Source organism: Leopardus geoffroyi, chromosome B4, assembly GCF_018350155.1.
Source record: "Leopardus geoffroyi isolate Oge1 chromosome B4, O.geoffroyi_Oge1_pat1.0, whole genome shotgun sequence".
Lineage (NCBI taxonomy): Eukaryota > Metazoa > Chordata > Mammalia > Carnivora > Felidae > Leopardus > Leopardus geoffroyi.
Genome location: NC_059341.1, coordinates 60,958,219 through 60,982,480, shown reverse-complemented (window position 1 = coordinate 60,982,480; position 24,262 = coordinate 60,958,219). Strand labels below are relative to the sequence as shown.

The 24,262-nt window shown below is 39.3% G+C and overlaps 1 protein-coding gene and 1 pseudogene across 8 annotated transcripts in view; one reads left to right on the top strand and one right to left on the bottom strand.

Moving 5' to 3' along the window:
• The window catches only part of ARNTL2 (aryl hydrocarbon receptor nuclear translocator like 2), a 125,169-nt gene that overhangs the window by 99,001 nt on the left and 1,906 nt on the right, over window positions 1–24,262 (bottom strand). The gene's annotated exons all lie outside the window — the stretch shown is intronic.
• Window positions 1,173–1,271, top strand: LOC123592374 (annotated as a pseudogene).

Here is a 24,262-nt window from a genome sequence, read left to right as displayed (position 1 = left end):
AGCCAAAAACCTACAATTGACAGTGGGGAATAATTTCTTAAGATGGTAACGAGGCTCAGATAATTCCAATCTCACTTCCTGGTTCCAAAATACACAAGAGAATGGGTAGCTTCCACAATTCCCTTATGATCAGTACCTTCGAATTTGGGCTGATCACATTACAAATAACCAGGGAATTACTGAAGTGAAAAAAGAGATACTTTTCCCCTATCAAAACTGATTAATCCTGATAAATTGTTATACTGGCAAAGGAGCCTTGGAGAAGAAGAGGTAAGAATAGAGACACTCTCGTAGTTTCATAGACTTCTGGTGGGAATGACAATGGATATAACCTTTCTAAAAGGCCATTTCCATCCTTTGATCCAGAAATCCTATGTCTTTGAGTTTACCCTAAAATTATTAAAGATGCACATAAGGGCTTTTATGCATAGATATTTGTTAAAATATTACAACAGTGTAAACCTGAAAACAACCTAAAGGTATCAACAAAGCATCAACTAAAAAACTAAATGTAATCATGGGATGGACTTCTTTGCAGCCTTTAAATAGTGTTTTCAAATGATTTATGAAATGGTAAATACTATATACAATATTAAATTTCACATGTTTTGTGTTCTTTATTGCTTTAAAATATAGTATATGAATAGATTTGGGGTCCAGTAAAGCCAACAGATCAGGAAGTAATGCGAAATGGCAGAACTCTCACAGTTCCCAAGAGGAGGGGCAGGCACACCATCGGGGGCAGTGGCACATGGAGAAGCACCGGGGTCAGTCAGGTGGCAGAGGGAGAGAGAGGGTGTCTGTGGGCAAGAGTCTTTATTGTGTTATTTTGTGGGGGAGAACAGGTGGACAGGCTAAACAGCCTTAGGATTGGCTAGTTTGAGAAATTTCAGCAGGCCATGGACAAAGGGAGTGTCTCTAGCTGTCTGTTAGCTGGCCCAGGAGCAGTCAGGACACCTGGATAGTAGTCTAGAGTGTGAGATCCGAAAGAAAGGAGGTCGTTGGGATGGAGCCTCTGGATAGGTTGGTCTGAATTGGAAAAGTGCACACATAGGCAAATTGTTTACTATCTCCAGAAATGGATTAATCCTGGGAGAAGCAGGCTCCATACTCAAAGCATCTGAATACAGAAAATTAAAAATATGGTTAAACATTTATATTTTCCTTAATTCATTGCTTCTCGGCCTTTTGGCTAAGATCAAGTGTATATTTTCCTTAATTTAAAATTTGAAAATAAAAGTTTTTTTAATTTTCTGTGACTAACACGTTACTTTTTAATTCAGGAAAAAAAAAAAAAAAAAAAAAAAAACCATACCACAAAAGTTCTGTGTTATTCACGAGCCTTGGGCATTTCCTTGAAAGGATAAATTTATACAAAATTAAAGAGTCACGTGTGCAACCCTTATATTGTTTTCTAAACCCAAAGAACAAATACGAACTGCTGATACTGTGAACTTAATGTTGCTTAAGATACGAGAACATACTGAGCCACTTTCACAGAACATTTAATGTTTTCCTAAAGAGAAGGGACAGAGAGTTTCTAATCAACTGCACAGGATTCCAGACTGACTCTTGTCCTAAACTGTATGTGAAACAGAGATCTGTTGGCAAAGTATTCAAGAGAGTTAAGAGAAAACTTTCCACAGGAGTCACCTGCCTATAGAGAATCTGTTTATGGACGAGGGGGAGGGGTTAAGTGTATGGATTTCAGAAAGGGGCAGCCACATGGCTTCAATCACCTCTACATGCCACACTGGATAACTGATTGAAAGCATTAGCGAGGTGCCATGTTTAATGCTTTCTAACAACTGTGACATTACAGTCCACAAAGGGCTGTTTTTTGTGGTGAGGAACAGCCCCTTCTCTGCCAGAGGCACCTGCTTTTTCACGGGGAGGAAGTGGATCCTGACAACCTTTACTGATTGCTGAGCACTCTTCTCCTAAAGGCAGAACTTCCTGACTGTATGGACTTCATAAAATATCCACCAAGGATCCTAACTCAAGTTGAAGTCCCTGTTGCAGTAACATTGTTCCACATACAACACGAGTAGCCCACCAACCACCTCCGCCGACCGTGGGACAGGGAACAGTGACACGGCACTAGGCACAGCAAGCACACGTTTGTCTGAGCCCCCTTGACTCACCAGGTGGCTCTAGGTAAGGTGCTTCACCTCTCTGTGCTTTCCTCAGCTGTGAAATAAAGGCTGATACAGACTAGAATTACCTTACAGAGCTTCTGTAAAGAAAAAGAATGAGGTCAATGTTGAATCCTTTTAGAACCTGTGAAGTTCGTTGGATGAAGTGTTTTATCGGGTACTACATTACTTATTTATCCGAGTTGAGAATAATGGGCTCCTGGCAAGGAGGAAACCCAAACGGACACGGATGTGCATCTATCTCCATCCTCATGCAAATGATCAGATGAAACGATGGTGTAACTGTTAAAGATAAATAACTAAGGTCCCAGTCAAATTAAGGGTCAGGCTGTCTGTGGAGCTAGAGTAAATAAGAAATATAGTGCCAGATAATTCAGATTTCCACATGAAAATCCTATCTAATAGTAAAAAAAATAAATTTCTCCTACACCTTCGGAAGAAGGGAATGCGAGACATTAATGACTAATCATATACTTAATTCAAAACTGTGATCACTGCTTGGGTTAAAAGCCGTGTGCAATGAGACTATTCAATATGCAAACAACTAGCAGTGTGATTATTGCCCAACAGATTTAATTATTTCCTTCTATTGTGGCTCTCCACTGAATTTAAGATGACCTGTAATATAAAGTCTTGCATAGCATAGCACAGCCTGGCTACCGGCCTCATCCCATGCTGCTCTCTTATTCATGAGCCAGGCAACAGCCACAGGGCACTAGGTGACACTCCCCAGTCATACCGCATTCCCTCGTGGCTCTGCCTCCCTGGGCCTATTCTTCCCTTGCCTGGAATGCCCTATTCCCAAATCAGAGTAACATAAGCTCTACGGTCAAGACATAGGTCAGATGTTAACTCCTACAAGAAGCCTTCTCCAACCACTGCCCCCAAACCCGAAACCTGACCGAGGCCCCTTTTAGGTAATATGGTGACACTTTGCAATTGATGCCATCATTGAGCTTATCCCACTTCACTGTAATTATCTTTTTACTAGCCAGTCTCCCTCATTAGACACAACTTCTTGAGGGCAGGGGCCATATTTGTATTTCCAGTTTAACCCAATCCCTGACACATCACCCACACTCAATAATTGGGGCAACGATGGATTGTTCCAGAACCAGTATTAGGTCAATTCCTAACTGTTCATAATATATTAAATCTATATTTCTACCTACTTATCAAAATAAATTTCTAATGAATGAGTTCAATGTAGAGAAATCATAAAAGTATAAGAAAAAATATGTGAGTATTTACATAATCTTAAAGTGAGGCCTTCTGAAGGGTGATCCCAAAGGTAAAAGCCATGAAAGAAATTACTACCTTAAAAAGTTAAAAATTTCTGTATTCAAAAACCACCATAAGATTAATACATATAAAAGAAAGTGGAGAAAGGCTTCTCCAAAGCTGCTCTTTGCACTCCACCCCTCCCTCTACTACCAACCCCAGGCAGAGTGACTTCATTGTTACCTAGCCATTTGTTGGCATTTTCTAGACTTTATATAAATAGAACATGATATATGCCCTCCTGAGTTGGCTTCTTTTCCCCATAATGAGTTTGAGATTCATCCATGTTGTTGAACATATTCGTAGTTTGCTCCTTTTTATTCCTTACTCCTTTGGGACATTTGACATTTTATCAATTTAATTCATCTGCTCATGGCCATTTGGCTTGTTTCCAATTCTTGGTTATTGTAAATGAACATTCAGGTACAAGTCTTTGTGTAGACAAATGTTCTCATTTGTGTTTAGTAAGTACTGAGATGTAGAATGACTAGCTTTTAAGACAGGTCTGTGTTTTACTTTTTGAAAAACTGCCAAACTGTGTCCCTAAGGGTTTTGTGTCATTTCCACCAGCTGTGTAGGAGGGTTTCAGTTTGCTTCATATTCTCAGCAACAAGGGACATTGTCAGCCTTCTTAATTTGATCCATTCAAATGAAAGCATTGTGCTATCTCACTGTAGTTCATATGATTTCACGACATTTCAATTATTTGAAAATTTTACTCCTTGGATGACCAAAATATCTCTCTGTAATTTTTAACCATCAATCCTGTGTCTAAAAAGTCTAACAAGTTTTCAATTCAGCTGGGGAATTGTACAGGGAATTGTGTTAGAAGCCAGAGAGGATGCAAAGATGAATACATCATGGTGTTTGCTCTCAAATATCTCAGTCTCACAAGTAAAGCAATAACCCAACTACAAGCTAGAACAGAATTGTCTTTGGAAAAGTTTGGGTTACAACATCCCATAAAGACTTCATGAAGGAGGTGTCATCTGAGATAGTCTGTGTATTGTAGAACTCCTCAAACTTTGGTTGAAAACCACAATATCGCACACTTTTGTCCTAAATCCTTCTCTTCCCTAAACCGGACCATGTGACTCCCTCAAACATCACCCATAGGATGCCTTGTCATGAGCTTGGTTGTTCTGGACATACTTGAAACTAAAAAAATCCTTTGATGTGTGGTGTGATCAGAACAGAACACCCAGGAGTTGTCTAGCCCACAGAGAAGACAGAACTCTTATTGATAATGTTTTGCCTATACTTTCAATATTTATAGGACTACATTAGTTCTTATTTCATATATTGGACCTTTACTTTATATAAATGAATAAACAGTGTAATTTTAGAACTGTAACTGGTATTACAGATGGTCTAATATAACTCCCTCTTTTTTCAAGAAAGAAAAAGATTTTCACAGTTGATTAAGTTCTTTGCCCTTTATCATGCAGCCAGAAATTGATGGAGAAGGGACAGACATTTGAGTCTTCTGACTCCCCAACAGGGCTTTCTTTAAGTAAATCCAAACCTGTCTTTTCTTCAGGTTGTTGTTAAGCCACATCTTTACTTTTCATACATCTGCAGTTTTTCTTTTTTATACTTAGATACTGGCCCTTTTTTTGGCTGCTAAGTTTAATCTTCTTTGGCACCACCCTAACAGCATCTTTTTGGATTCAGATTATATCTAACAAATTGACTAAGCCTCCTCAAAATATGCCATTTGCAGAAGTGACCAGCATGACATTTACATTGTCAAACCAAATGTCTGGCTGGTGTGTTGAACAAAAAAGCCAAAGAGAGAACAGTGGGAAATTTACTCACTCTGATGAAATACAGCATAGGCAAAGTGAGAGCCCAAGTAAGAGTTACAGTGGATAGCAAAATGTTGACACTAGGGAAGAGCTCTGAATGGTTGGAATGGACTCAGAGAATCACTCAACAGATGGGAAAACTGAACTCTTTGGGTTGGGGACAGTGGTCTGGGAGTAAGACTGTGAACTATGCACAGTTGTCAGAGAGCCTCGGGGGTTAAGCTGTGCTAGCTGCTTGGATTGTTGGGCCTCATGTCTTAAAGTGAACTTGGGAACTGCTACAGTCTATAGGAATGATGTCGCTGGCATTGAATGCCACACAGGGAAGTGGGTGGGCCATGTTCCTCAATGCCTCAAGATTGTGCACTAGCTTTCATTCCCTGGTACGCCTGAACATTGCCCTTTCCCAATTTTGTCCCTCCCCGCCATTTCACCACAATGCCAATAGCACTCCAGCCTTGGGTTAATACCTGATAGAACTCCCAGGATACACAGAGGCTCTGTTAGATTTTCAGTTCCATGAAACAGACGTCTTTTGGGTCAATGCCATCTTCCCAGCCCCACAGTGCGGTGCCTGCTTCATAGTAGCTTGATGAATATGTACTGTTGGAACAATATGCAGGACATGATAGGATCACAGCTGACAAGTTCTGCTCACCAGATGACTATCCCAACAGGGGAATACACCAGCTCTTTCCTACCACATCTTTTCTACCTGGTTGTGCTACAAACTGGAGAACAGGCTTTTTGGTTCTTTCTGGGGTTTGAAAGTCATAAACTTCCTATCTCTCTCACATTCAACTGGTCTGTGTTCCACTCTGAACACTGTGCCCTCATAACCAGATATGGAGAGCCTTAGTATATACTGTGCAAGAGGTCCAGGGCACCTGTGCATTTTAAGGCTATTTTTAGTACACACTCCAGTAGGAGGAATATAAGCAAATCCATATCCTAACTCATACATGCTCTGGAATATGTAAGCCTTTGCACTGGGCAAGCCTGGGAATCACTGGCCCCTCCTTACTAGTAGAAGGGATGTGTCACATAGATAACCAGATCCTCCCCGGTTCATTTTAAGCCTTAAAGGACATGGCCCACTCACTTGCCTGTGTGACATTCAATGCCAAAGCTGTCATTCCTATAGACTATAAATGGTTCCTAAGTTCATTTATTTGTTCACATGTTGTTTCTTATTGATGGGTTGGGGAACTGAAACATTTTCCTAGCTAAATATTTATTTATTATTTGATTCTACGATATTTAAGTATTGCCTGTTATGTATCTGTTTTGATCTAGGAAAAAAAAACTACTTTTGATCTTAAGATAAAGATCACTATAAAATTTTTGAAGAAAATCCTAAAAAAATACCTGTTTTCTTAACTTACAATAGTACCTAAAGAGGAGGAAAAAGGAACAAAGGAAGTCATTTTGTCAAATAAATAAATACATAAATAAAAGAAAAAGAAGCAAAACTTAAATACAATAGCCTCTTCCGGAGAAACGGTTCTCAAGCATGTCCACTTTCAATCACTACAGAAATTCAAAAAGAACAAAATACACTTAGAATGAATTTTCATGCCACAGAAGGCAGTCCTCTGTCCAACTAGCTTTTAGCAAGCAAGGTGGGGCCTTTTTGGAGAAAATAGTTGGAATAGTGACTGATACATTGAGGCAGGCTGTAAACATAGTGTGTCCAGATTTCAGTAAGACACTTTTTCAGAGATGGAGAGTAGTGAGCTACTTGAAGACTCCATTACAACCTTGAGGTTTAAAAAAAAAAAAAAAAGATGGATGAGAAGTTTGAGGCAAGAGCACCAGTTAGGAAGCCAACCACTGCAGTGAAGCAGAATGATCGGGAAAGTGACAAAAAGAGGGATTGAGTCACTTTTGAAGGTGAGACCACAGCCACCAATGTCACCCACCCCCCACTACCACCACCACGACAAACAGAATTATCTTTTATTGAATCTTTACATGCAAGGCACTATGCATGCCCTTTGCCTACCTACATTCTTTGATGCAGTCCTCACAACAACCCTACAGTGGTGGTTTAGCAAATGAGGAAACAGGCTCAGAGAAGTGAAGTAACTTGCTGTGATGGTCTTTGTGCCGGGTCAGCTTGGCCAGGCTAGGATCCTCAGTTACCCAAACACTGATCTAAGTGTTGCCAGGGAGGTATTTTGTAGATGTGATTAAAGTCCATAGTCAGTTGACCTTAATAAGGGAGATTATTCTAGATAATCCGGGTGGGTATGATTTAATCAGTTGAAAGTCCTTAACAGAACGGAGGCTTCCCTGAAGAGAAGGGAACTGCCTACCTACAGCTGCTTCAGCCTGTGCCCGAGAGGTCCAGCCTGCCTTTCCTAACAGCCTGCCCTGTGGATCCCAGTCAGCCCCCACGGTTGCATAAGCCAATTCCTTGCAACAAATCTCTTAATATACACATCTCCTACTGGTTCTGTTCCTCTGGTTGAACCCAAATTGATACACATGCCAAAGATCACACAATAATTAGGTGAAAGAGTTCAGATCTCTCAAAGCCAAAAGCAGGCCACTATTCCACATTCCCTCCCAATAGAAGTTCAGCTTTGGATATCAGCACTTAACAGATATGGCAGCACATCCAAAAATCTAGCAAGCATTGAAGGAAAGGTTAAAAGGTTAAAGCTCTAGAGGCCAGTCTATACTAAGCTTTTGAAATGGGGCCAAGGGGTAGTCGAAACACCCATTATGACTATAAGGAAATCAGTCATAGAAAACCACTCAGTTGTGATACAGAATATAATCAGAGTGATATAAACATTGAAGACTTATTCCCTATGACTATTCTGGAAAAGGTCAACATTTCATAGGCATTATAACCTAATCCAGGTATAGGCAAAAGCAAGGGAGTATAGTTCATCAGAAACAGGAAAGTCCTCTAGCTTGTTCCAGACTGGATAGATCCTCATGCATAAAAAGAATACAGGGTTCAGCATTTTGAATGTCAACATGTTTTTCCAAAAAGCAGAAAAACATATTTAGATTTGGATGGTCTATACCCACATCATCGTTACACTTGGGAAAATATAATTCTTGCAGCTGATGAGTAAACAGGACCATGATGCATGCTATTATCATGATTAATGTTAATCTGGCATGACTGGATACGCCAAATGCCACACAGAAAACCTATAACAGATACACTGGTTGCAGTTTAAGGAAGATGGTGGAATAGGAGGATCCCGAGCTCACCTCGTGCCGCAGACATAACAAGGCAACTACTACGTACAATGCAGCTCACTTTGAAAACAACCCGAAGCCTAGCAGAGCAGATCTCCCGCAGCCAAACAAGTAAAGAAAAGGCCACGTCAAGAAGGACAGGAGGGGAAAGGATGCAGCAGAGAATGAAACCACTGGTGTGGCAGAGACCCACAAGCAGGAGGGACATCACAGGCACAGAGGTGCTCCCAAGGTAGCAAGGGGATCAAGCCCCACATTGGGCACTTCCAGCCCTGAGACCTGCACCTGGACAAGCCCTCATAACATCTGGCTTTGAAAACCAGCAGGGCTTAACTCAGGAGAGATGGACAGCTATAGGAAACTGCGACTCCACTCTTAGTATCACTCAGTCCAAGACCCCCTGTTTGAAAAGTACCTGGGTTATACACAAAGGAGACTCACTGACTAACTTCAGGCATGCGTGCCAGAGGGGCGGGGATCTGTGGGAGCTCTCTCTGGGAATGGAAGTACTGGTAGGCACCATTTTTCTTGCCCTACTTCAGCCCAGCTGGCCAGAAGCTTGTGGGAGCCAGTTCTTATACTTTCCGTTACCATACTGGCACCACTTGCCCTGCTCTACCAACCCACCCATCCCAGCCAGCACTCCTGCAAAGGGGCTCCTGCCTTGCAACACCGGGTAGACAGCCTCTGTCAGGTCCAGCACCTCTCCAGGAGGAGACACTTGCCAGGCAGAAGGAAGCCAGCCCTGCCCACCAGCATGCCTGTAGAGGTCACAGCCCTCTACTGGGCCCCACAGATGCCTTTTACAGAAGGTCACTACTTTCAAGACCAGATGTAGCTGACCTACCTAATACATAGTAATAAACACAGTGAGCCAGAAAAAATAAGGAGACAGAGGAATATGGTCCTGATGAGAGAATAAGACAAATCTTCAAAAAAAAAAAAAAAAAAAAAAAAGAACTAAACAAAATGGAGACAAGCAATCTACCTAATAAAGAATTCAAAGAAACAGTAAAAAAGATGTTCACCAGATGAGAGGAGGGTGTGAATTCAGTGAGAACTTTAAGAAACTGATAGAAAATATCAAAAATAACCAGTCAGAGCTGATAAAATACAATAATTGAAATGAAAAACACACTAGAGGAAATCTGCATCAGACTACAGGATGTAGAAGAACAGACCGGCTATCCGGAAGACAAGCTAAGGGAAAGCATCCAAGCTGAACAACAAAATAGATAGATACATAGATAGATAATACATATGAATTTAAAATAGAAGATAGGTTAAAGGACCCCCAGGGCAACATTAAGTACACCAACATCTGCATTACAGGAGGCTAGAAGGAGAACAGACTGAGAAAGGGGCAGAAAATATACTTAAAGAAATAACTGTTGAAAACTCCCCTAAACTTTGGAGAAGCGAAAAGATATCCAAGTTCAGGAAGCACAGAAAGCCCTCAATACCAAGACACATAATAATTTTTTTTATTAACTTTTTTTTTTTTTAATCTACATCCAAATTAGTTAGCATATAGTGCAACAATGATTTCAGGAGTAGAGTCCTTAGTGCCCTTTACCCATTTAGCCCATCCCCCCTCCCACAACTCCTCCCGTAACCCTCAGTTTGTTCTCCATATTTATGAGTCTCTTCTGTTTTGTCCCCCTCCCTGTTTTTATATTATTTTTGTTTCCTTTCCCTTATGTTCATCTATTTTTTCTCTTAAAGTCCTCATATGAGTGAAGTCATATGATTTTTGTCTTTCTCTGACTGACTCATTTCACTTAGCATAATACCCTCCAGTTCCATCCACGTAGTTGCAAATGGCAAGATTTCACTCTTTTTGATTGCCAAGTAATACTCCATTGTATATACCACATCTTCTTTATCCATTCATCCATCGATGGACATTGGGCTCTTTCCATACTTTGGCCATTGTTGATAGTGCTGCTATAAACATGGGGGTGCGTGTGTCCCTTTGAAACAGCACGCCTGTATCCCGTGGATAAATGCCTAGTAGTGCAATTGCTGGGTCGTAGGGTGGTTCTATTTTTAATTTTTTGAGGAGCCTCCGTTCTTTTCCAGAGTGGCTGCACCAGTTTGCATTCCCACCAACAATGCAAAAGAGATCCTCTTTCTCCACATCCTCACCAACATCTGTTGTTCCCTGAGTTGTTAACGTGAGCCATTTTGACAGGTATGAGGTGGTATCTCATTGTGGTTTTGATTTGTATTTCCCTAATGATGAGTGATGTTGAGCATTTTTTCATGTGTTGGTTGGCCATCTGGACGTCTTTGGAGAAGCCAAGACACATAATTATTAAAATGTCAAAAATTAAAGAGAGAATCTTCAAAGAAGAGAAAAAGCAAATGGTTAAGAACAAGGGAAACTCCGTAAGGCTATCAGCTGGTTTTTTAGCAGAAACTTCACAGGCCAGAAGACAGTGGCATGATATATTCAAAGTACTGAAAGAGGGGAAAAAACAAACAAACAAACCAAAAACCTTTCAACCAAGGATACTGCACCTGCCAAGATTATTCAGAATTGAAGGAGAGATAAAGAGTTTCTCAGACAAATAAAAGTTAAAGGAGTTTAGCATCACTAAACTAGACTTCCAAGAAATGTTTAAGGGACTTCTCAAAGGCAGGAAAAAAAAGAACATAACTAGAGGTAAGAAAATTACAAAAGGAAAAAAATTCACTGGTCACAGCAAACATACAGCAAAGGTAGTAGATCAATCACTTATAAAGCTAGTATAAAAGTTAAGACAAAAGTAGTAAAATTAGACTTCTGGTTCAAGGTGACAACGTAGGAAGACTCTGAACTCACCTCCTCCAGGGAACACACCAAATTACACCTATTAATAGAACAATTCTTCCTGAAGAAGAACTGAGGGCTGACTGAACAGCTACTGAACAAAGATAGAGAGAATGGCAAGAGAACAGGAAGAGAGAGACACAGTAACAAAGAGAACCCCCACCCCAACACCGTGAACAGAAGTGGGGAGAGAGACAGCACTGAGGAACTGGGAACAGACCCCTCTGTCCCTGGGGACACAGAAAAGCCACAGTTTAAAAGAGGAACCAGCATATAGGAGAGACCGCTCTAGAAATATGCCAAGAGGTGGAGGAGCTCTGGAACACTCTCCAGGTCAGAGAGACTGAAGGACACAGTTGTGTTCCCCCCTTAACAGCCTAGACTGGAGCGGGATCTGGATACCATAATGGGTGAGGTTACCCATTATCTGAGTGAGCTTACAACTTGAGCGAGCCCAGAGTCCACAAGCCCACACCAGCCCTAATCGCACTGGGGCACAGAGAAAGAAGCCAGCTTTAAAAGGAGCTGTGGGAATACTCTCTCCCCCCTCCACCTTAAAAGCCAAAACCGGAGCAGGGTCTGGACATCATAACAGGTGGGTTCATATGCCATAATTAGCAGGTCGTGATGCCATAACTGGTGGGTCAGATCATCACGGAAAGCTTGCGACCTCAGGAAGCCCAGATCCACAAGCCCACACCAGCCCGCTGGTGCTGGGACACAGAAAAAAAAGCCATGGTTTAAAAGGGCAGAAGAACTATGGGAACATTTTCTCCCCTCCACCCTAAAAGCGCAGACCAGGGCAGGTTCTGGACGCCAAAAGGGGCAGGTCCAGATGCCACAACTGGTGGATCCAGTCATCACAGGGAGCTTGTGACCTCAGGCAAGCCCAGGGTCCTCAAGCACACACCAGCACCAGTCACACTGCAGCACAAGAAAAAAAAAAAAAAAGCGACAGTTTAAAGGTGCAAAGGGACCGCGGCACTCTCCACCTTAAAAGCACACACTGAGCAGTGTCTAGCTCAGGGAGCTTGAAATATCAGGAAGCCCAGGATCCGCAAGCCCACACCAGCTGCCCTGTGCTGTTGGGACACCAAAAACAGGCCATGGTTTTGTGTTTCTCTGGTTTGTTTTTATTTTGTATTCTTTAATTTTTATTTTATTATGTTTTTTCTTTTTAAAATTTCTCTTCTTTTGTTTTACTTTTGGTCAGTTTTGTTTTTCTTGTTTTTTCCCCTTTCTTCCTCTTTTCTTTTCTTTTAACGTTTTATTTATTTTTGAGAGAGAAAGAGCGAGCAAGCAAGCAGGCGAGGGGCAGAGAGAGAGGGAGACACAGAATCAGAAGCAGGCTCCAGGCTCTGAGCTGTCAGCACAGAGCCTGACGCGGGGCTCAAACTCCCAAACTGGGAGATCATGACCTGAGCCAAAGTTGGACACTCAACCGACTGAGCCAGGCACCCCTCTTCTCCTCTTTTATTTTCTTTCACTTTTTCTTTTTTCTCTTTTTTCATTTTTTGTTTTATATTTCTCTTATACTATTAATCTTTCTTTATTCTTTCTGTAAAAAGGGATAAAAGTTTAAGAGATTAAGTAGCTCCAGACTTCAGGTTATACTGTAAAGCTGTAGTAATCAAAACTGTATGGTGCTGGCACAAAAATAGACACATAGATCAGTAGAACAGAACAGAGACCCAGAAATACACCCATGATTATATGGTCTGTTAATCTTTCACAAAGGAGGAAAGAATATGCACGGGGAAAAAGTCTCTTCAACAAATGGTGTTGGGAAAGCTGGACAGCTATCTGCAAAAGAATGAAACAAGAGGCAAGAAAAACCTCAATCTAACCTTACACCTAAGGGGACTAGAAAAGAAGAACAAATAAAGCTCAAGGTGAGTAAAAGAAAGGAAATAAAAACCAGAGCAGAAATAAATTAGGTAGAGACAGACAGACAGACAGACAGACAGACAGAAATCATTGAAACCAAGATCAGGTTCTTTGAAAAGATAAAAGAGAAAAAACCTTAGCTGGACTCATGAAGAAAAAAAGAGAAAGAACTCAAATAAATAAAATCAGAAATAAGAGAGGAGAAGTAACAATTGACACCATAGAAATAAAAGGATTATAAGAGAAAAAAATGTAAAAATATATGTCAATGAACTGGACAATCTATAAGAAATGAATTCCTAGAAACATAAATCTTCCAAAACTGAACCAGGAAGAAATAGATAACTTAAACATACCTATTACAAGTAATTAAATTGAATTGGTAACCAAAAACTACCAAAAAATAAAAGTGCAGGACCAGAGGACTTCACAGGTCAATTTTACCAAATATTTAAAGAACAGTTAATACCTATTCTCCTTAAGCCATTCCAAAAAATAGAAGAAGGAAAGTTTCCAAATACATTTTACAAGGCCAGCATTACCCTGATACCAAAATCAAAGTCATCACAAAAAACAAAACTACAGGCCAATATCTCTGTTAAGCATACATGCAAAAATTCTCTACAAAATATTAGCAAATTGCATTCAACAATATGTAAAAAAAAATCATTTACCATGATCAGGTAGGATTTATTCTTAGGATGCAAGAATGGTTTAATATTCACAAATCAATCGACATCATACACCACATCAACAAAACAAAGGATAAAAATCATATTTTCATCTAAATAGATGCAGAAAAAGTATTTGACAATATTCAACGCCGCTTTATGATAAAAACTCTCAACAAAATGGGTTTAGAGGGAACACACCTGAACATAAAAAAGGTCATATTTGGAAGACCCTCAGCTAAGATCATACTCAACAGTGAAACACTGAGAGATTTTCCTCTAAGATCAGGAACAAGACAAGGATGTCCACTCTCACCATTTTTATTCAACATAGTACTGAAGGTCCTAGACACAGCAATTGAACAAGAAAAAGAAATAAGAGGCATCTATACTGGTAAGGAAGAAGGCAAACTGTCACTATTTGCAGACGACATGATACTATACACAGAAAATCCTAAAGACTCCCCTAAAAAACTATAGGGAGTAATCAACAAGTTCAGTAAGGTTGCAAGATACAAAATACCCAGAAATTGGTAGCACTTCTATACAGTAACAACAATTGTAGAAAGAGAAACTTAAAAAACAACACCATTTACAATTGCACCAAAAAAGAATAAAATACATAGGAATTAACTTGACCAAAGAGGTGAAAGACCTGTACTCTGAAAACTATCAAATACTGATGAAAGAAACTGAAAATGACACAAACAAATGGAAAGATAGTTCATGCTTATGGATTGGAAGAATTAATACTGTCAAAATGTTCACATTACTCAAAGAAATCTATAGATTCAATAAATCTCAAAATACCAACAGCATTTTCCACAAAACTAGACCAAATAAAACTAAAATGTATATGTAACCACAGAAGACCTGAAATAGCCAAAGCAATTTTGATAAAGAATAATGAAGCTAGAGATATCACAATTTCAAGATACACTACAAAACTGTAGTAATCAAAACAGTATGGTATTGGCACAAAAACAGATACATAGATCAATAGAACAGAACAGAAACCACAGAAATAAGCAGACATTTATCTGGTCAATTAATCTATTAAAAAGGAGGCAAGAATACACAATGGAGAAAAAGAGAATCTTTTCAATAAATGGTGCCAGGAAAACTAGACAGCTACATGTAAAAGAATGAAAGTGGTCCACTTACTAACACTATACACAAAAATAAACTCAAAATGGATTAAAGGCCTAAATATAAGACCTGAAAGCATAAAAATCCTAGAAGAGAACATAGGCAGTAATTTCTCTGACATTAGCCATAGCAATATTTTTCTACACATGTCTCATAAGGCAAAGGAAACAAGCAAAAATAAGCTATTGGGAGTACATCAAAATAAGAAGCTTTTGCATAGAAAAGAAAACAACAAAACTAAAAGAAAATCTACTGAATGGGAGATCTTTGCAAATGATATATCCAATGATGAGTTAATATCTAAAATATATAAGGAAATTATATAACTGAACACCAAAAAAAAAAAAAATAATAATAATAATCCAATTTAAAAATGGGCAAAGAACCTGAATAGACATTTTTCTAAAGAAGCCATATGAATGGTCAACAGACATATGACAAGATGCTCAACATCACTAATTAACAAGGGAATGCAAGTCAAAACCACAAAGAGATATCACCTCATACCTGTCAGAATGGCTAAAATTAAAAACACAAGAAATAACAAGTGCTGGCAAGGAGGTGGACAGAAAAGAGCCCTCATGCACTGTTAGTGGGAAAGCAAACTGGTATAGCCATTGTGGAAAAAAGTATAGAGGTTTCTCCAAAAATTAAAAATAGAAATACCATATCATCCAATAATTCCAGTACTGGGTATTTATCCAGGGAAAGGAAAACACTAACTCGAAAAGATATAGGCACCTCTATGTTTATTGCAGCATTATTTACAATAGCCAAGGCATGTAAGCAACCTAAGTGTGCATCAAAAGCCAAATGGATAAGGAAAAGGTGGTATATATTACAATGGGATACTACACCTCCATAAACAAGGATGAGATCTGGGCACCTGGGTAACTCAGTTGGTTAAGCATCCAACTTCGTCTCAGGTCATGATCTCAGTTCCTGTGAGTTCGAGCCCTGCGTTGGGCTCTGTGCTGACAGCTCAGAGCCTGGAGCCTGCTTTGGATTCTGTGTCTCCCTCTCTCTCTTCCCCTCACCTGCGTACACGTGCTCTCTCTCTCTCTCAAAAAAAAAACATTAAAAAAAATTAAAAAATAAAAAACAAGGATGAGATCATGCCATTGGAGACAACATGGACAGCTTAGAGCATATAATGCTAAGTGAAATAAGTCATACTGAAAAAGACAAATACCATATGATTCCACTCATAAATAAAATCTAATAAAAAAATGAATAAACAAACAAAAGTCAGAATATGAACTATAAATACAGAGAACATGGTTGCCAGAGGGTAGTGGGGGTTTGGGCAAAATGAGTGAAGGAGAGAGGGAGATACAGCCTTCCAGATATGGAATGAGTAAGTCACAGGAATAAAGCAGAGCATAAGTCAGTGATTTTGTAACAGCAATGTAATGGGATGGATGGTAACTATACTTATAGTAAATACAAGACAATGTATAAACTTGTCAAATCACTAATTGTACATCTGACACTAATATAACATTGCGTGTCAACTATACTCAAATTTTTTTAAAAGTAGTAAAATTACTCATATCTATGAAAATTAGGGGGTAAACAAAATAAGAAGATGTAAAATATGACATCATATATATAGGACATGGAGATGGGGTTAAAATTCAGTGTTTTGGAGTGCCTGGCTTGCTCAGTCAGGAGAGCACACAATTCCTGATCTTGGGGTCATGAGTTCAAGCCCCACATGTGGTATAGAGTTTACATTAAAAAAAAAAAATTAAATAGGGGCTCCTGGGTGGATCAGTTGGTTAAGTATCTGACTTCAGCTCAGGTCATGGTCTCACGGTTCATGAGTTCAAACCTGCATCAGGCTCTCTGCTGACAGCACAGAACCCACTTTGGATCCTCCCTTCCCCTCCCCTGCTCACACTCACTCTCTGTCTTTCAAAAATAAACAAACATTAAACAGGTTTTTTAAATTAAAAAAAGTAGTGTTTTTAGAATGTGTTCAAACATAAGTGACCAATTTATTATAGACTGCTATATACACAGGATGTCACATAGAAACCTTATAGTAACCACAAACCATAATCCTATAACAAGCACACAAAAAAGTAATGGAATAAAACCTCAAGCATAAACTGAAGTCATCAAATCACAAGTGAAGAGAGCAAGAAAAGAAGAAAGGAATAGAGAAGAACCACAAAAACAACCAGGAAACAATTAAACAAGTACAAACCTATCAATAATTACTTTCACTGTAAATGGAATAAATGCTCCAATCAAAAGACACAGTGTGAATGAATAGCAAAAAAAAAAAAAAAAAAAAAAAAAAAAAAAAAAGACTCATCTATATGCTGCCTGTAAGCCTGTAAGAGACCCACTTCAGATTTAAGTTACATAAAAACTGAAAATGAAGTGTAATGACAAAGGAATCAATCCAACAAGAGGATAGAACAATTGTAAATATCTATGTACCTAGCATAGGAGCACCTAAATATATAAAGCAAATATTAACAGACATAAAAGGAAAAGCTGACAATAATACACAATAGGGGACATTACAAGTCCACTTACATCAATGGATAAATCATCCAGATAGAAAATCAATAAGGAAATAGTGGCTTGGAACAACACATTAGATCAGATGGCCTTAACACATATATATACAGAACATCCTATTCAAAAACAGCAGAATATACTTTTTTCCCCCCCAAGTGCACAAGGAATATTCTCCAGGACAGATCACATGTTAGACCACAAAACAGATCTCAACAAATTAAAGAAAACTGAAATCATATCAGGCGCCTTTCTGACTACAATGGTATGAAACTAGAAATCAATTTCAAGAAAAAAAAAACCTATAAAAAATGCAAACATGTGGGCTAAACATGTTACTGAACCACCAATGGGTCAATGAAGAAATTAAAGAGGAAATAAAAAAAAAATACATGGAGACAAATGAAAATGGAAACATAAAGATTCAAACTCTCTGGGACACAGCAAAAGCAGATCTAAGAGGGGAGTTCAGAGCAATATAGGCCCAACTCAAGAAACAAAAAACAACATCAAACAATCTAACCTTACACTTAAAGGAACTAGAAAAAAGAACAAAGCCCAAAGTAGTAGAAGGAAGGAAACAATAAAGAGCAGAGCAGAAAATATGAAACAGGGACTAAAAACAAAACAATAAAAATGATCAATGAAACCAAGAGCTAGTTCTTTGAAAATTGATAACCCTTTAGCCAGACTCATCAAGAAAAAAAAAAAAAAAAAAAAGAGAGAGGACTCAAATAAAAATCAGAAAAGAAAAAGGAGAGTTAATGGAAATCACAGAAATACAAAGGATTATAAGACTACTATCAAAAATTATATGCAAACAAATTGGACAACCTAAAAGAAATGAATAAATTCCTGGAAACATACAATCCTGTCAAACTGAATCAGGAAGAAAGAGAAAATCTGAACAGATCAATTACTAGTAATGAAATGGAATCAGTAGTCAAAAACAAACAAACAAAAACAAAACAAAAAACAAAAAACAGAAAACAACCCCAAGAAACAAAAATCCAGTACCCAACTGCTTCACAGATGAATTCTACCAAACATTTAAAAAACAGTTAATATCTGTCTCAACCTATTGTATAAAATTAAAGAGGAAAAAATGCTTCTAAATTTATTCTATAAGGCCAGCAGTACTGTGATACCAAAACTAGAAAAAAACACTATAAAAAAAAAAAAAGAAATTGAAGACCAATATCTCTAATGAACATAGATGTAAAAATTCTCAACAAAATACTAGCAAACCAAGTTTAAGTATACATTAAAAAGATCATTCTCAAAAAAAAAAAAAAAAAAAAAAAAGATCATTCTCCACTATCAAGTGGGATTTATTCCAGGGATGCAAGGATGTTTCAATGTCTACAAACCAAACAATGTGAAACACCACAATAACAAAATTAAAAACAAAAACCATATGATCATCTCAATACATGCCGAAAAAAACAATTAACAAAATCCATCATAATTCATGAGAAAATACTCTCAAAAAAGTGGTTAAACGGCTCAGTTGGTTACATGTCCAATTCTTGATTTCGGTTCAGGTCATGGTGTCGAGGTTCATGAGATCAGACTCATGTCCAGCTCTGTGCTGACAGTGCAGAGTCTGCTTGGGCTTCTCTCTCTCCCTCTCTCTGCCCCTCCCCTACAGCTCTCTAGCTCACTCGCTCGCTCTCTCTCAAAATAAACATTTTTTTTTAAAAAAAGGGATGATGGAGGGAACACACCTCAACATAATAAAGGCCTCATATGGCAAGCCCACAGTTAACATCATTGTCAATGGTGGAAAACTAAAAGCTTTCCCTCTAAGATCAGGAACAACACAAGGCCATCCATTCTCATCATTTTTTTTCAATACAGCATTGGAAGTCCTAGCCACAGCAATCAAAGAAAAGGAATAAAAAGCATCTAAATTGGTAAGGAAGAAATAAACTATCATTATTTGCAGATGACATAATTCTACATATAGAAAACCCTAAAAACCAAAAACTTACTAGAATAAATTTCAGGATACAAAACTAATACACAGAAATCCGGTGCATTTTTATACACTAATAACAAACTGGCAGAAAGAGAAATTAGGAGAATAATCACATTTATCATTGCATCAAAAAGAATAAAATACCTAGAAATAAATTTAACCAAGGATGTGTAAGACCTATACTTTGAAAACTTATAAGACATTCATGAAAGAAACTAAAGATGACACAAATAAATGGAAAGCTATACCATGCTCATGGACTGGATGAATCAAGGTTGTTAAAATGTTTATACGACCCAAGGCAATCTACAGATTCAATGCAATCACTATCAAAACATCAACAGCATTTTTCATAGAACTAGTTACTGATGACTTTTGCATATCTCCTATTCTCTGCCTGAAAGACCCTCTTCTTGGCTACCTCCCCAAGAATTATCTACCCACTGATACTAAAGTTAGCACCTTCTCTTAAAGTCTGTGAGTCCCTCCCCGCTGAACTAGATGTGATTTCTCCTTTGGGTAGTGAGGCTCACTCTCAGCAGTTAAACTAGAGATTTTACTAGGTTCTATCTTGTTACATATACCTTGACTGCTTTTTACCTATTTATAAGCTCTTGAATCATTTTTCTTTCTTTATCCATTTCTTCATCTCTGTGTGCTTAGTACAGTAGTTTGTATTTAATGGATAGTTTATGAATGAACCAGCGCTATCCACACATTAGACCAATCGTTATTTATTTAAAATCAACAAACCTTTATTAGGCATTTAACAGGTACAAGGAGTTGGAGATTTTAAAGATGAGTAAGAATCAACCCTGCTCTCCTAGGAATGGGCAACCAGGGCTGGAGCTAAGAAACCTACCTAAATAACTTGGGGCAAGCAGGCCCAAATGTTACAACAGACCCACAAAAAGACTACAGTGTGAAAATAGAAGGGGAGAAGCATTTCCACAACGGGGAGAGGAGAGGCTCTGGGAATCATCTCATTTAATTCCCACATAAGCTTCCAAGTTAAACATTTTTGCCCCCCATTTTATAGAAAAGGAAATTGGGGCTCAGAGCAGTTTAATAATTTGGCCAAGGTCACATAGCTAGTAAATAATGAAACTGGTGATCACATTCCCAATGGCCTGGTTCCCAAGCTCATGCTCATTTCCCTATATACCAGCTGTCCTCCTCCACAGGCAAGTAAAAACACAGTGACACCTGAGCTCAGCCTTCAAGACAAGGTGAGACTTCCATATGCCCATCTGGAGGGCAGGAGCATTCCAGTAGCAGACAATAGCCTGAGCAACACCTGCAGGGAGCAAAGTTTAAAACATATGGGGAAAGGCAGATGCCCTCATATAACAGACTACAGGACATAACAGGGAGACAAAATGGAGATATTTTGGAAGAAAAAGCCAGTGGATGACTCTCCACTTTGCCTGCAACATGTTTGGAACATATGGTAAAGTGTATTTCTTATCTACTTAAAAAAATACATAAAATATTAGAACTAAAACATTTTGAATATATTGGCAATTACTGTTTTCTGGCAATAATCTTCACCTTCAATAAATATCCTGTAATGCAAACCATGTTGAGTGAAAAAATGATTCTCTCCATATTTCCTTTTCTTCCAGCTTCTGTTTTTATCTCTCTGTAAAGATATTAGAGATTTAAATGATAAGATTAAAGACTAGGGAAATGAGATACCAATAACTTATTTGGATAAATGACAAATTTCCTATCGTACCAAACAATATTTAAGTATTTTCAAATGAGAATTTTAATATTATATAACTGGACTGATTTAAAATATTTTAAGAAATTTTAAAATATTTTAAGTTTAAAAATTGGAGGGGCGCCTCGGTGGCTCAGTGGGTTAAGCAACTGACTTCGGTTCAAGTCATGATTTCATGGTTTGTGCGTTCGAGCCCCGTGTCGGTCTCAATGCTGACAGCTCAGAGCCTGAAGCTTGCTTTGGATTCTGTGTCTCCCTCTCTCTCTGCCCCTCCCCCTCTCACATTCTGTCTCTCTCTCAAAAATAAATAGACATTGAAATTTTTTTTTTAATTGGGAGGTGAGATATTATAGCCTAAGGTGATATAATTTAAAGGGTATTTGTGAAGTACTGCTAAATGTGACTTCACACAAGAGAAGAAAATGGGGGCATAAGAAGAAATGGGCATAAGCACAGCTAAGCGCTTCATAAATGATCAGTAAATATCCAGAAATACTACAAGCAGCTGCAGAGAAGATCTTCCAGCTGTAGTCCCAGCTCCAATAAGAGTTTAAATTGTAGGTTCTTTTAAGTTTTCACAGCTCCTGCCAGGAAGGAGGGAGGCACTGGGTGAGGCAGGGGGAGGGTACAGACAGGCTGGGATTTGGTGGGGGGGAACAGACTGCAGGGAGCAGGCCTGCAGAAACCAGGAGAGGAAAGATGAGCAGGCAGATGTCTCGGGTACACTCGTCTCTTGCAGGGCACCTGCTCACAGAGTCCCTGATACTGCTGATGACGGTACTGATGCTGACTCGTGACCCAGACCCCAGGCAGCTGTGTAACTCAGCTGTCACAGTGGAAAGCTGGAGGTCTTCAACTAAATGGGACAACTGAAGTCAGGGCTACTAGAATGAGATGTTATTACCCAATTTATGATTTCCTGAACTTTATGTAAAGGGAGAGATTTTGAAAGGTTGCTGTAATCAATGTTTACAGCACAGAGACAATGCTTTTTAGAACCAAGGGTCTTGCCACAAGGAAAAAAGTAAAGTGAAATCACTGTTTACTAATATTTTGGATTTCCCTACATATTTTAAACATTAAATGTCTTTTTATTTTTTCCTGGAGTCAAACTTTGATGAGCTGGCAGTCCCTACCCCCCTCCATGCTCTCACCTCTACCCTGCCTCATTCCCCTCTTCTCCCCTCTCCCAGCTCCTTGCCTTGCCCCTTCTCATTTTCCTCCCCCTCCCCTCCACCCTCTCCTCTCCTCTCCCCATCTCTTTCCCTCACTTTCCGCCTTCTTTCCCTCTTGCGCCTTTACTCTCTCCCCTCTTCTCTCTTTATTCCACCCCTACCTCCCCCCATTCTCTCTTTTCCTCTTACTTCCCACCTGCTCCACAACCTTGCCCCAAACATGTGAAAAGCAGTTTTAGTCCATCCTGGTTTATCTTGAGTAACGCATCTCAGGCTCAAGCTTTGCCTAAGGGTCCAGGCCAGGAGTGGCAGCTTATGCAAAGTTGATTGGGACATGATTTTTTTTTTTTAATTTCTGAGTCACAAAAATGAATTTAAGCCACTATAATCGCAGAACTATGCCTCAGAAAGAGTTGTCTGATAACATCACAGGTAAGAAACTAGTAAGAAAGGGAAGGCGAGAGAGCTGTCCCACAGACAACAAGACCCCAAACCATCTCAGGTGGTCAATCTTGAAAATGTGCCTCTCCTGCATGATTGCCTTGGCCCTGACTCCAAGAATTCTGGAATCATTGGCCAGGAGGATACCCAGTCACTTGGCAGCTTGCTTAACCTTGGTGTTTACCATAAGCCTGTCAAAAAATTGAGCAGGCAATTATGTTAGGCACCAGCTGATTTTTGGCAGCCATCTGCAAAAGCAGCCCCGCAGTTATTCTCAGCAGGGTAACCACCATGGAGGGTTTTTTCCCCACTACTTTTAGATTGGTATTTTACTACCAGGACCTTAACGTCAAACTGCCTAGGGAAAAGAAATCTTTAGGGATTTTGTGTAAGGAAAACATGGTCCTGGATTCTGATACAGAGACCTGTTTTGTTTCGCTTTCCCACCAGGGATAGGGGAATGTGTAACGACTTGTGTTTCACCCTTTTTATCTAACGGTGGCGGTGGGGTGTGGGGGGTGGGGGGTGGGGTCTGAAAGGGCGCACATCGCTCATTAGCGCCACCCAGTAAGACAGGAAAGAAAGGAAAGCAGCATGGCCAGTAGCCACAGATCTTGAGTCCAGTTTTGTCATTTCTCTGGCTGTGCAACTGTGGGCCAGCCTGTTTTCTCATGTCATCTGCAAAATGGAGATAATGCCACCTTCGTCACAGGGCTGCTATGAACTAAGGAAGGCATCTCTTATGCAATGCTTGGTATGTAACAGGCCCTCAATAAATGCTGGCCCTCCCAGCCCCCAGTGAAACTTTGCTACTCTTACCTAAGAAGGATTAATTTTAATCATTCCCAGCTGCATGTTTGGTGTTCAGCTAAGGAGCAATAAGCTATTTGCCTGAAATCTTGTAAGTCCAGAAGGCTTTTGCGATGAAGGCCACTCTTTGAATGGGTGGGTGCATTTTTAGGTTTCTCTTTTTTCAGGAAAGTCCAAATATTCTTCAATTTGGCCAATTTTAACTTGGTGGGATAACATTTTAATTAACCAGACAAGGGGCGCCTGGGTGGCTCAGTCGGTTGAGCGTCCGACTTCAGCTCAGGTCATGATCTCACCGTCCGTGAGCTCGAGCCCCACGTCGGGCTCTGGGCTGATGGCTCAGAGCCTGCAGCCTGCTTCCGATTCTGTGTCTCCCTCTCTCTCTGACCCTCCCCCGTTTATGCTCTGTCTCTGTCTCAAAAATAAATAAACGTTAAAAAAAATTTTTTTTTAATTAACCAGACAAGATTCGTCAATTTCACAAAGCAAATGGGAGCTGTAAATTAATAATTGTATTAAGCTAAGGTTTGTGGAGTGCTTATTATTTCTCAAGTACTGGGTTAAGCACTTTATATGTACTTAAATGCATTTATATCTCATTTAATCCT